At 36.9% G+C, this 12,391-nt stretch overlaps 1 protein-coding gene across 5 annotated transcripts in view; it reads right to left on the bottom strand.

The window, feature by feature from the left end:
• The window catches only part of LOC127645174 (adhesion G protein-coupled receptor L2-like), a 145,984-nt gene extending 134,080 nt beyond the window's left edge, over positions 1–11,904 (bottom strand). For all 5 annotated transcript variants that reach the window (XM_052128691.1, XM_052128692.1, XM_052128693.1 and 2 more), the window contains exon 1: positions 11,446–11,904. The gene's annotated coding sequence lies outside the window, so the exon portion shown is untranslated. The remainder of the gene's footprint in view (positions 1–11,445) is intronic.
• Positions 11,905–12,391: the final 487 nt, after the last annotated feature.

Raw genomic sequence — 12,391 nt, 5'->3', positions numbered from 1 at the left:
TTAGCACAATAATAGTGCGCTGCCTTGAGAACTTTTAGGAGCTCATGATTTCCATAATTAAAACCCTGAGCAATCAGCAATCATGCTACCTCTCACCCGGGCGATCTACACTGACTCTCTTTAGCGATGCGTGTATAGTGAGACGGTCATGCCTCCCTCTTCACAGGCCTGTTTAAAATGGAACAAATCAGTGCCAATCAAGAGGGCGGCGATGAATTAAGAGCTCTTATTTCGCTCACACTATACACCACAGCACTGTGAGCTCCTTTTACATATACTTTTCTATGTTTGAATTACAAGAAACAGAGTGCACTTTTGATTTTCACATCCATAAAATGTAGGACATCAGAAAAGCACAAGTTGCAAATAATAAGCCTCTTACCCGCAAGTAAATATTTCATAGGAAACAAGGGCAAGATGAAAACAGAACTTAGTTCATTCAAAAACAAAATGATTACCAGGCACATTTTTCTTTTCGTTTGAAGAACAAACACTTTCTTGCAGAATATACTTCTTTTTATAAAACTCAGAGATGTGGCCTAGCAGTAGTAGTGCTCATGTGAATTATTGATGATTCGCAGAAGAATAGTTCTTTTGAACCCATGACTCGATCAAACCGATTCACAAAGCTTTGGTAGATCACCCAACTATAAGGAATTGGTTTAGGAATAAAACTGTAAGATGAGAACAAATGTTGTTAACAAAATTGGAATAATTAATGTTAATAATTTACATAATAAACACTGGTAACACCTTTGTTTACTATGCTCTTAATGCTGGAACTTTTACACATTTTGACACAATCTACATAAATCATATTGAATAAATGTGATTTAAAAGCCATATTACCACAAAAATTAAACAATAAAATGCTACATTATCACAACAAAATGTCAGTTTTAAGTGACAACTCCTTTTGAATCCTTTATATGTTCAATGAAATGAACCATCCAAATAAACAGATTTGCTGAGCAAATTTTGCTCAGGGCACCTGAGACTCGTAGTGACGGATTGATTGACAGCTGTTGTCAGACTCTATGTTATTATTATTCCTCACACGGTCGCAAGACGACATGTACATGAATCTGGCGTGGTGAGCTGGAACCTGCTTACGTCAGCTGTCACCGCTTACGTCACGAGCACCGCAACAGCCAATAGGAAAATTCAACTGCAGTAGCCACCGCTCAACCTGAAGAGGGCAGCACTCAGACGCTTTTACACCATATATTGTAGAATTAAAACACTTTATACACAAATGTCAAAAAAATTACTTGAATCAATGACCAGTACTAATAAAGCCCCATGCTTACAGATCATTAACTAAAAAAAGTTGGTTTAGGGTTTAGTTACCCTTTAATCGGCCAATAATAAAAAAATAATTAATTAAAAAAAGATATATAGAATGTAAAACAAATTTGTAGTCTTTATTTACAATGGCGGCATGTACAGTCAAAAATGTATAAAATCCCAGAGGCAGTTTATTGCGCAACCAAAATCCCAATAATAATTAGAAAAATAGAAAGATCTGGGGTGTACTGTGGGACTTGTATCTGTCCAAAACACTCAAGGGACCATTATTTTGAAATGATAATGGCTCCGTTGCATTTTATTAAAGCATTTGCAAAGTTCAGAATTGATTTTCGCCAATAACAATAGTTCCAAAAAGCAACTATCAGCACTGATTAATCGGTAAAACCGATATATCGGTCTACCTTTAAAAAACATAGTTCCAACTTGAAAGGGGAACTTTTGGGGCTTACTTATAGTCGTCTCTTCATACTAAGCTAGGACTGGAGTAAAATAATATACACACTTTAGATATGAATAAGGACTGTAATACTTGTTTTTTTAAATGTGCGTAAATTAAAGACAGTACAACAAGAACTACCGTAATTTTTTCGCACTATGGTAATTCGAAAATGGGCCGAAAATGGGCTGAATTTCCTTGTTAATATCAAACTACAAAAAAAATACATTTTAAGATCCTGCATTTGTTTCTTTTGATTTTGAAATGAAATATGACCTGGATATGTTCTGGGCAGGTTTTTGTGCACTTTAGGACATCAGCATGAAATAATGTGCTGTGCATAAACACATCAACCTGAATCCACGCACACCGCTCTCCACTTGGCATAATCAGCACAGACAACTGACTCTAGTACCGCATTAACCGACACACACACAATAGACGGTGAACATTCCCTGCCAATATCGTTGTGCACATCCCTACGGCTGAAAAATAATAAAAATACATTTCAAATTCCCACAGAGGGATAAAAATATATTAGCGCTCTGGGCTCCGATGGGCCTGTGGTCTCTATCTATGCTAATGTAGCCATTTGTTGTGGTGTGGGAGCCCAAGGGCCGGTGGAGACATCTCTCAGGTCAATGCTTATCCCTTGATAGATGGAGCTAAAAGACCTTTAACCATTTATCAACCTCCAATTCACAGCTCCAACTGGCTGTGCAGTGCCAACACAAAGCGCTTAATACACAAGCAAAAAGGTCTCGCAACTATCCATCATTCAAACCTGGCAGCTCCAACAAGGTGTGTTTAAAAGGCAGTTTTTCTGCTCTAAAAGGCCGTAGGGAGGTCTAATTGCCAAATGCGCCCCCCGTTTACCAACACAGTGATCAGATGGTGGGAGAGCAACACAGGTCTAAACATCCACAACCACAAACACACAATGTCCTTGTGCGTCATTTCGAATTCCAAGATTGTAGAGGAGAACAAAGGTGGGGTTAGAAAAAAAAACATGAACTAAACTGTGAACAAGTATGAGGTATAAGAACTGTGGAGCCTGATCTAATGAGAATTATGTGATTGTGGCGCCATTTATGCGAAACAATATGTTGTTCCTTTCACGTATCGTGGCAGTTCTGAGGTGAAATGTTCACTGTGTGGCGCTAAAAGAGAGTCTAATTTTCTCTCAAGTAGATTAATGCTCAATCAAGTTTTAAATCAACACAACTGCTTTCAACTAGCTTTCCCTACTATCCTCAAATCATTATTTTCAATTACAGTACAAGATCAACTGGTGAAAAATCATCAACAAATGTTGAGAAGGACAATTTCCACATCATTTCTGTCACATATAAACACAGAGTAATGGCCGTGACTTCTAAAGAAGCATAAAAATCTATATTTCAATTCATCTCTTGTACTCTTTTGTTTCATCATTCAAACGGAGAGTGACGTCTGTCAAACCGTCCCGCTGCGACTGAAGACACCACTTAACTCTGAAGAACTGCTGATTTACCATCAAACACCTCAGATCAGGCCAAGAACACAAGACACTAGGCGTCTTTTGTTCTCTCGTCTCCAAGCAGCACTTTTACCACTGCGGCTGATGGAAGAGTCCGTAGTTGCATCATTTCAGCTTTCAGCTCTTAAACTTCGAAGAAATCTGGCCTGCTGGGTAGAGATTGATTCTTCCACCGTCTTCATGTAATGCAAAACACTCAAATGAATAATAACCAGGACAAGAGAGGGAGGGTTTTTTTGTTGTAAGATCTTTCTTTGAAAGCAATATTTTAATGGCCTTCACTCACCAAAAAGTTCTAAGGCCGATAAATGGTTCTGGGTAAAATCATTGTCACTCAAGGAACCCTATGTGTTCTTCAGAACTCCGAGGGGTTTCTGGCAGAAACATACGTTTCTTCTCAGCTCCTAAAGGTTTTTGGCAGCAACAGCAAGACTTTTACCAATTCAAAAATGGTTCTGACAAAATATCAAAAACACGACTGTTATTAATTTCAAACGCTAGACTGATTTTTGACAGTTCCACTTGCATTTCCATTCTTGTTTTTGAGTTTAAATTGAAATTATGTGTCATAAAATATAAAGTAAATGATTCTGTTAATTTATTATAATTATTATATATTTATGTTGCTAAAGCAAACAATTCAGCATGACAGTTTCATTTTCATTATTTGTTATTAGTATTATTTGTAAATGTGCCTATTAAGTTATGGTATGTAACTGAATTGTACGTAACCTTTGAATATTGGAATATAAGCCATTGACAAATAAGTTTGTCTGAGGTGATAAAAATGAGAAATCCTTTAAAAATCTAGTTTAAAACACGTGTCAAGCGGAAAGTTTTTTTTTTTTTTAAACGTCTAACAGTTTTTTTTTGACACATGACAATAAAATGCCTACAAAAAATATATATTTTATAAATTCCTACATTTCCTCCTTTTTGAATCAAAATGTTTTAATCTCAATCAAATCAAAATGACCTAACTCAGAAACTGGAAGCATGTTCAATATGTAAGAGGTGTATTCAATTAAATATTTAGTGTGAATTGCATCATTTATCTATTTTTGAATACCTTAATATATCCGGACAAAAAATTATTGTCACGTCATTGACCCATATGCTAAGTTACTTTTCCAATTCTCGTTGCTTCCTTGACTCTATTTTGATGAAAAATATATAATAATGTAATATAAAGTGACTTCCTCTCCATGCAATTTCAACATCATTTTGACCCTCCTCATCTTCCTTCACCGTTTATTATTATAGCTTCATAATGGATGCGAAAGTGCTTATTTTGTTTGACATTTTCGCAGAAAATTGTCCTATGTGTTAACTGAAATAGCAATTTGTTCTAAAGCGCCCTGTTTTAGAAATAGTACATTTTTATTTGTGTATCTGAGGAGTTAGAACACACTCCAATTTTGAGCATAGGCTTAAAGTTTAACTTAGGCCATGTAAATGTACTAAAGAACATTGCATTTCAATGTGTAACCAAAACAGGGAGCTTCATCATTTTTGGCAAGACAAATGCATAAAGTTCAAGCTTCTGTTTTGATAACTATTAAATGGTCTATATTTCTTTTTGTTTGTGCCATTATTTGGATTACTTGTCCTATGAAACTGTTATTTTAGGCTGTGAGGATAAAACAAGCATGCCTTTCTAAATGTAGTAGTAACAATTACTTTAGTGCAATAGCGCTGTAAGCACTGTTATTTCATTTTATATAGCAACTGGCCATAAAGCCAAATTTAAATGAAGTCTAGTAGGTTTCAAATCGAAAAACAATCTATTAAGAAAAGTCTTTGTAAAGTAACACTCAATGTAGAAGCTTGTTTGTTTCAGGATGTCTATGAAGTGAAATGTGAAAGTCACAAAAACCTTCTAGGACAGCAGAAATGAGATCTCCGCGAGCACTTGAGTAATCCAGATCATTTCTGTGGGAACACTAGCACACCAGAGGGATCAGCCTCCGTTCTAAGCCTGCAACTGCTTGTGAGTTTAAAGAGTGAACCATATTCAAAGCCGAACCGGGAAAACGTTGATTATTTCAACACATGTCAAAGGTTGCCGTGAACATGTGTGCATGCAATGTTAGCTCAGGAATTCACACAATCCATGAAGCGTATCCCGAATCCCGCATTTGTGAAATCATAATACTAATGATTCTAATTAATCATCTGTGACAAGCATCACTCTGATGTGTAATAACAGAGACCTGAAATGCACATTATCGACATTCCTCATGCATGAAGCAGACAGCCCAGACATTAGCTCGAAAATGACACGTTCCCACCACACGGCATTCAATTGAATTCTTCCACCGTGCAAAAATACTCCCAAAACATAATTATTGAACTTTTCCAGACACGTCATTCCTCATTCCAAAGAGCTCCATCCCTTTTTTCACCAACTCACTCAAGTATAGAAAACAACGTCTTTCTGCCTTCTGCCATAAGTTCTTGAGCCATCATTGCTCTTGACAAACAAAGGCTTTTGTTGGATGGAGTCAGTAAATAGTGGTAAAGGAAACCAGTGGTGCAATATGATATGGCTGAATGCAGTTTTCAAGGCAGTTTTCTTCCGATCAGCCGTGCTCTGAATCACAGCATTCTTTCAAAGATATGATAAGCAGCCCGTTTCGCACATTCATTGTAATGTAATGTAATGAGTGAAACTGCATTCAATATATGCCAAATCACTTTATATCTGTGTTAGGAGCACGATCATACCATCTGAATGGCGAACTACATAAAAAAAAAAAACATAGAATCAACATTTAAATTGTTCAAGCTGAGTGCAGTTTGGGAATCACTGAGATCAACTGGTGCTACTGAAATGGTATAATGGTATAGACAATAACTTTACACACAGTAGTACAGCAACCATGGATGGCATGTCCACATTAGAAATTGCATTTACTCAAAAAATACAGAATCAAACCAATTGTACATACAGTGTAGAGTGAATAATACATTTACTTATAGCACACGTGAAGCGCTTTTACCTTGGGCTGCATCCAAAAACGTAGTCTGCTGATTTGCTACCTTGCTGCCTAATCAGTTAATGGCTTAACTGACATCTGTTTTGAATGAATGGAAACTGCTCTCCGAACAGTTTTGAAAAGCACCTTATTTTCATCCTACCGCCGTATACAGCCTCCAGAGGCAGCATTTTCCTGGTTTTGTATGCAGCCTTGAAGTTGTACACATGCGCTTGTGCGGATCCAGCAATCTACTGACAGTTTAAACAGCCTGGATCACCTGCTTGGAGTAACAGAGTGACCATCATGATTTGTGAATCAGAGGAACGTTTGATCCTGATCCTGAAGTTTTTGATTCTGACTGTTGGAATGCGCACTTCAGGGGAAGATATTAGATGAGCGCTCAATGGGAAGAAAATGCTGGATTTTCACGGGGTTCCTGAATTACGTCTTTTTAAATGAGATATCTGCATACTTGCTGATGGTATATAATAGAAGTTTTATTGATATTTGCCTTATATCATTAGAAAGGTTAGAGGGAACTGATGAGGAGAGACTGTTAGAATATGAGCTTCCACAGGACGCTGGATCTGCTGAAGTTGTGTGAGGTTGGTTTATTACATCTGTTTAAACGAGATATGCGCATATTTGCAGATGGTATATGGAAACGCAGCGTAGTTCTAGCGGGAAGACTAGCAGCTGTACATCATCACATCATTAGCTGGGTAATTCCTAGCCAATCGCATGTAAGCCATTGCTTTATAAGTCTGCTCACAATCTATCACATTGCTGTATCAGTGTGCTAACGCGGCAACCTCCACCACCCCACCACCACCAGTTGAGCCCCATCCCGCACAGGGGTAGGCTCCTCGCCTCTGTCTCCTATCTCCGGCAAGATATGACGGTTCCGGGTACAACTCCCTCGGACCGCCGGATGGGGCCTACGCCAAAGAGAGTGACATTACTTCCTGTTTTACATTTATCAAATAAATGGCATCTTAAACTTCACTCAAGCCTGCATGTCTTCCCAAAATAAATTATATTATTTTTATTGATATTAGTCTTTTTACCATTAGACAAGACAGTTAAAAGTTACAGGGAACTGTTGAAGAGAGGGAAAATGAAACAGATGAGCACTTTAACTTTATGAGCTCAAAAGCATCTGCTGCGGCTCTGATATGAGGATTGTTTAAATGACACAGTGTTGCACACCGGTCTATTATTGTAGATGGCACGATGCCACATAACAACAAAATGAACTGTGACTGGTCGTTTACAAGTCTCAGCCACTTCACATGCAAGCAGGCGATTTTCTGCACTCTAAAGAAACAAATCGGCTAAACAGGAAAATTTATTAGCCGATACCAATAATTAAAAAAGTCTGAATATCGGCCGATTTATCAGCCTCTGCAATATATAATCAACCACTAGATTTCACTGAAAACGTCACATCTGTGTACATATATGGAACACACATTTCAAAATACTACAAAGAAGTCCATTTTCAAACATGTAACATATGTTTTCCCAAATACTAGTGGAATTTTAATATGTACACAATGCTCAAACATATGAACTATAAAGTAATAAATAAGTTCATATATAGCCATTCAACAGATTTCTGCACTCAAAATAAAAATTTAAAAGTTTGCACATTTTAATTTAATCGAAAAATTCCATCAAACTGAATTGAGTAATTTAAAAAAAACGAAATTATATATATATATATTTGATGGAATTTTTAAATGAAATTGAAATGTGTACATTTAAAAAATAGTCTAAAATATTTTTTTGAGGGTGTGTGTGTGTGTGTGTGTGTGTATATATATATATATATATATATATATATATATATATATATATATATATATATATACACATACACACAGTATATATTATGACACTAATGGCTGGATTCAATATACCAAAGTTTTACTGTGTGGCTTCCATAGTAAAAATAAGGCTAAACTATTACTTTAACTCTTAAATCTAAATCCTGCTCGACAGCTGTATGGAAAGATTGGAAAATGCTAGTGTCTGCATTTCATCAGCTGCAACAAACAACACAGTCTCGGCACACATATTTTATGGCATTTTGTGACAGAGGCATTGAAACAGTGCATGCCGTTCTTTCCACTAGACGACACAATAAAATCACTTTGATGGCTTAAAATGGCAAAAAACATTCATTAGAAAATACCAAAGTCCAGCTCTGAAAAATCACAAATTCATAGAGAATCAAATTAATAAACAGACTTTCCTGTTTTTCTGATCATTTCTTCAGAATCTCAGTGCTTGAATCGTAGTGGATTCTTTTTCTTTTTTTTAGTCCATTAGGATCTTTATTGGATCCAAATTATGATAGAAATTCCATTAGCAATCCTGTACTCATCCATTAAGACTTTTTGACTAGGGATTTAACACAAGTTCAGTGATTAAGCACCCAGAAACCTTTTAAAATCATATTTGATTTTTTATTATGATCTAGAGACAAATAGCTCCATGGGAAAGCAATCAGACTGAATCGTTTTATTATAATGGAAAATCTTTCAGCTTCAAAGTTCCATGGATCCAACTCTGAGTAGTGTGACTCAGGCCGGCCAAACTTTGGGAAGGGGGATGGGGTTGGTGGCTCATTGAGATTCGAGCACTTTGATATGTAAATGAGTGCTTGGAAAATGAAGCGCTAGAAATCACAGGCAGTTGATGTGAGCTGAGATGGCACTTCCTCTAAAGACATGCACAACAAATGGAGCGAATGAGAGCGCACCACAACAGTGCATTTGTTCATGTGAATCCACTCGCCGCATTCAAATGAAAGAGTGCCTAATAATGACTCATAATACTGATTAAATGCACTGTACATGGAAGCCCAACATTTCACGCATTTAAAATGAAAACTACAGGGTTTTCATATGGATGAAACCTTTATTTACTCCCCTATAAGTTTAGCTTCTCCTCATACTTGCCAAATTAGTTCAAGTAAATGTAAACCATTTGGTTCAAGAGGGTAAAGTCTGGGCTATCTTTCTAATTGTTGACCTATGTCATCATTCCTTTGGATGTCAGTTTATCTTTTAAAAATGTTTGTCCCTATATCTTGCTGTTTTTTAACCCAAAAAAGTATTCTGTGCACTCTAAATAAAATGAAATTACATTTTGTCCAGCTTCTGGGTTTTTTTGAGTTACACATACTACAAAATGTACTTTGAATATATGTTGTTACAACTAGTCAATCATAGTTGTCTGAAGAAATTATTTCAAATTGAAAAATGCTACTGATTTGCGAGTTTCCTGTTGTTGCCACAGTTAGTCAGTCACTTTTAACTTAATGAGGTTTGTCGATTGCCACCGTTATTAAGAATTGTGTGTTAAGTGTTGAAATCTATTGTGTGTCTATGACAAACAGTTGTACGTACTGCTATGCAACATGTTCCGGTAACACTTTACAATAAGGTTCTATTTGTTAACATTAGTTAACTACATTAGTTAACATTAACTACCAATGAACAATACATATTAAGCATTTATTAATCTTAGTTCATGATCATTTCAACATTTATTCATTAATTTTTAAAATCAAAAGTTGTATTAGCTAACATTAGTTAATGCACTATGAACAAACAATGTAAAACTGTATTTGTATTAACTAACATTAACAAACAATGTAACAAATATATTGTTAATTGTTTGTTCATGAAACCTAATGCAGTTACTAATGTTAACAAATGGAACCTTATTGTAAAGTGTTACCCACATTCCTCTCATCAGAGGCAAATGAAAAACAAGATAATTTCATGTTTAAGTAATTTAAAACATACATTGGTATGGTGACAAAATGAAAGTTCTCGTATTGCGAATTGATAGTTGGCTGAACAAGAAATTAGCCGTTCTCTCAACAAGAATTGTTGCGTTTAGTGAACAAAGAAATTCAAATTAGCAAAACAAAGCAATGTTACAGAGCACAATTACGAAAACAGTTGTTGAGAGAACTCAAAAATCGTACTGCATCATGTTGTCTCGATGTTTTTGTAACTTTGCTCAAACATTCCCTTGTAACAGTGTTGGGACGCTCCTATTTCTGATTACATTTCGACGACCGCGCTAATTTGTGTTTCAAAATAACGGTCAAAGGGTGCTTCTAGCCGCTTTGAGGTCATTTAATGGCTCCTCAGGTCAAACATTTGTCGAAATCTTTCTCTGCCTTCGACTCATTGTGTTAAATCGCGTTTGTGTGGCCTACGAGAGTAGAAACCGACTCAAACTAGCATAATACTTGAATGTGTGTGTTTGTCTCACTCAGCGTGACATGAGTAGCTCATGACATGGTGAATAATGCATGTGAGGTAAAATGATCTCATTTTTGTTGCAGCAGAAGGACTTTACAAAGACAATCAAAACCAAAATAAACCACGATACCCTTTATGAAAAGCAGTCGTGTCATACAAGCTCTGTGTCTATGCTATTGTATCCCCCCCCTTTTACTTCGCATTGTTTTCGGTGCAAACACCGACTGCCTTGGTAATATTACGCATTATTTGCAGTCAGTAAAGCTTTTGTTCATTATCAATAAAGACTAGATAGTGCTGATCAAAGCAAGAGCGGACAATAAATACGGATTTCTATCCGCTTTTAGTCAGTTTGATAAACTACTACCTCTACGGTGTCTTGCCCCTTACATTTCCGTTGATTTATTGCACTGGCCTCCACAATTCTTCTACAAAGATAAATCCAGCAGAGATTATAAGGAGATTAACCACATCTGCCACCGTCTTGCTCTTTTATATATATATATATATATATATATATATATATATATATATATATATATATATATATATATATATATATATATATATATATATATATATATATATATAAACTAATGTATTGAGATAAACTACTGTGTTATGAATATCACTGACTTTGGAATAGGACAAAAGCACTAGAAGCTTGGACTAGATGTATAAATGCAACTTTTAAATGTAAGTGTTAAACGGGATCTTCAGGTTGCCGATGGAATGTCTGGTTTATTTAAACACTGCAGTTTTGATTCTCCCTGTCCCAGTGTCTTTTCAGACTCCAATGGAGTCGGTGGAGGTGTGGAAATGGTGAAAGCGCTGTTATGTGCACGCGTAAGTCTATGGCAATGTGAGTGCACAATGGAGATATGCAAAAGGTTGAATAAAAATAATACTCACTTGATTGAGGAATAGTCCTTGCTGATCGTTTTGGCGCAGTATAAATCGAGAGGGGTTCTAAGTCACCCCTAAAAGCTGCGCACAAAGACTTTCAGCGCGTCCAGTGCGTTCGCTCAGGAAGCGTTCCCAAAAGATCCGAGCAATCCAAATAACTCCATTAGGCCTACGGGTAAGGCATACTGAGAAAATGAATAAACTAGTTCACGTTTCAATGGAGCATTTCGGCGTTTCAGGAGAGGTCCATGCAGCGCTCGGTTTTGGGGAGAGAGCGCACAATGAATTCGCGTCTAAATCACACCCGCGCGTCCTCTCGCCAATCGCGCTGGCCCGACCGGTTTTGTTGAACTCTAAAAGCCGTCGGGACTCGCCGCACACTCACTCCGGAGCGTGTTTTTTGAACTTAAGGAAATCCCACTCGCTTCGTACTGCGCAAAGTGATTCTCGACCCAGGAGCTGAAAGAAGGCGAGCGCGTCTAGCCGGCTGCGTGTCGCTCTCTGCAGAGGCGCGCTGGAACACCCGGCCTGGAGCTCACCGCTGGCGGATCCGGATCCTGGAGCAGCACCTGGCCTGCAGAATCAAGCCCATTCATGGGGTCATTAACCTTATGGAGGAGTCTTTTCACAACAACTGTTTAAACACTGCCAAACTTCCTCTTACACTGTGCGCTGTGTACACACCTCTCCATATGTACACTTCTGTATTGATATTTTGTTGTAAAGATAGTGTAGAGACTGTGTGCTTACACTTATACCATTTTTTTTTTGTATAATTACTATTATGTATTTAATGTATTGCCTTATGTGAGACATTGAAAATGGTGCAGAAGCATTAGATTTATACTAAATCTATCAGGGGAATGAAGGAATCTGCTTTATTTTGTAGTACAAGTATTGCAGTTATACACTTTACTGTAAATGCGTTTGGACTATATATTTATTTCTAATA

This window comes from Xyrauchen texanus, chromosome 6 (genome assembly GCF_025860055.1).
Source record: "Xyrauchen texanus isolate HMW12.3.18 chromosome 6, RBS_HiC_50CHRs, whole genome shotgun sequence".
Taxonomy (NCBI): domain Eukaryota; kingdom Metazoa; phylum Chordata; class Actinopteri; order Cypriniformes; family Catostomidae; genus Xyrauchen; species Xyrauchen texanus.
Note: the sequence above shows the minus strand (reverse complement) of the source record. Positions and strands in the feature narration are given on the sequence as shown.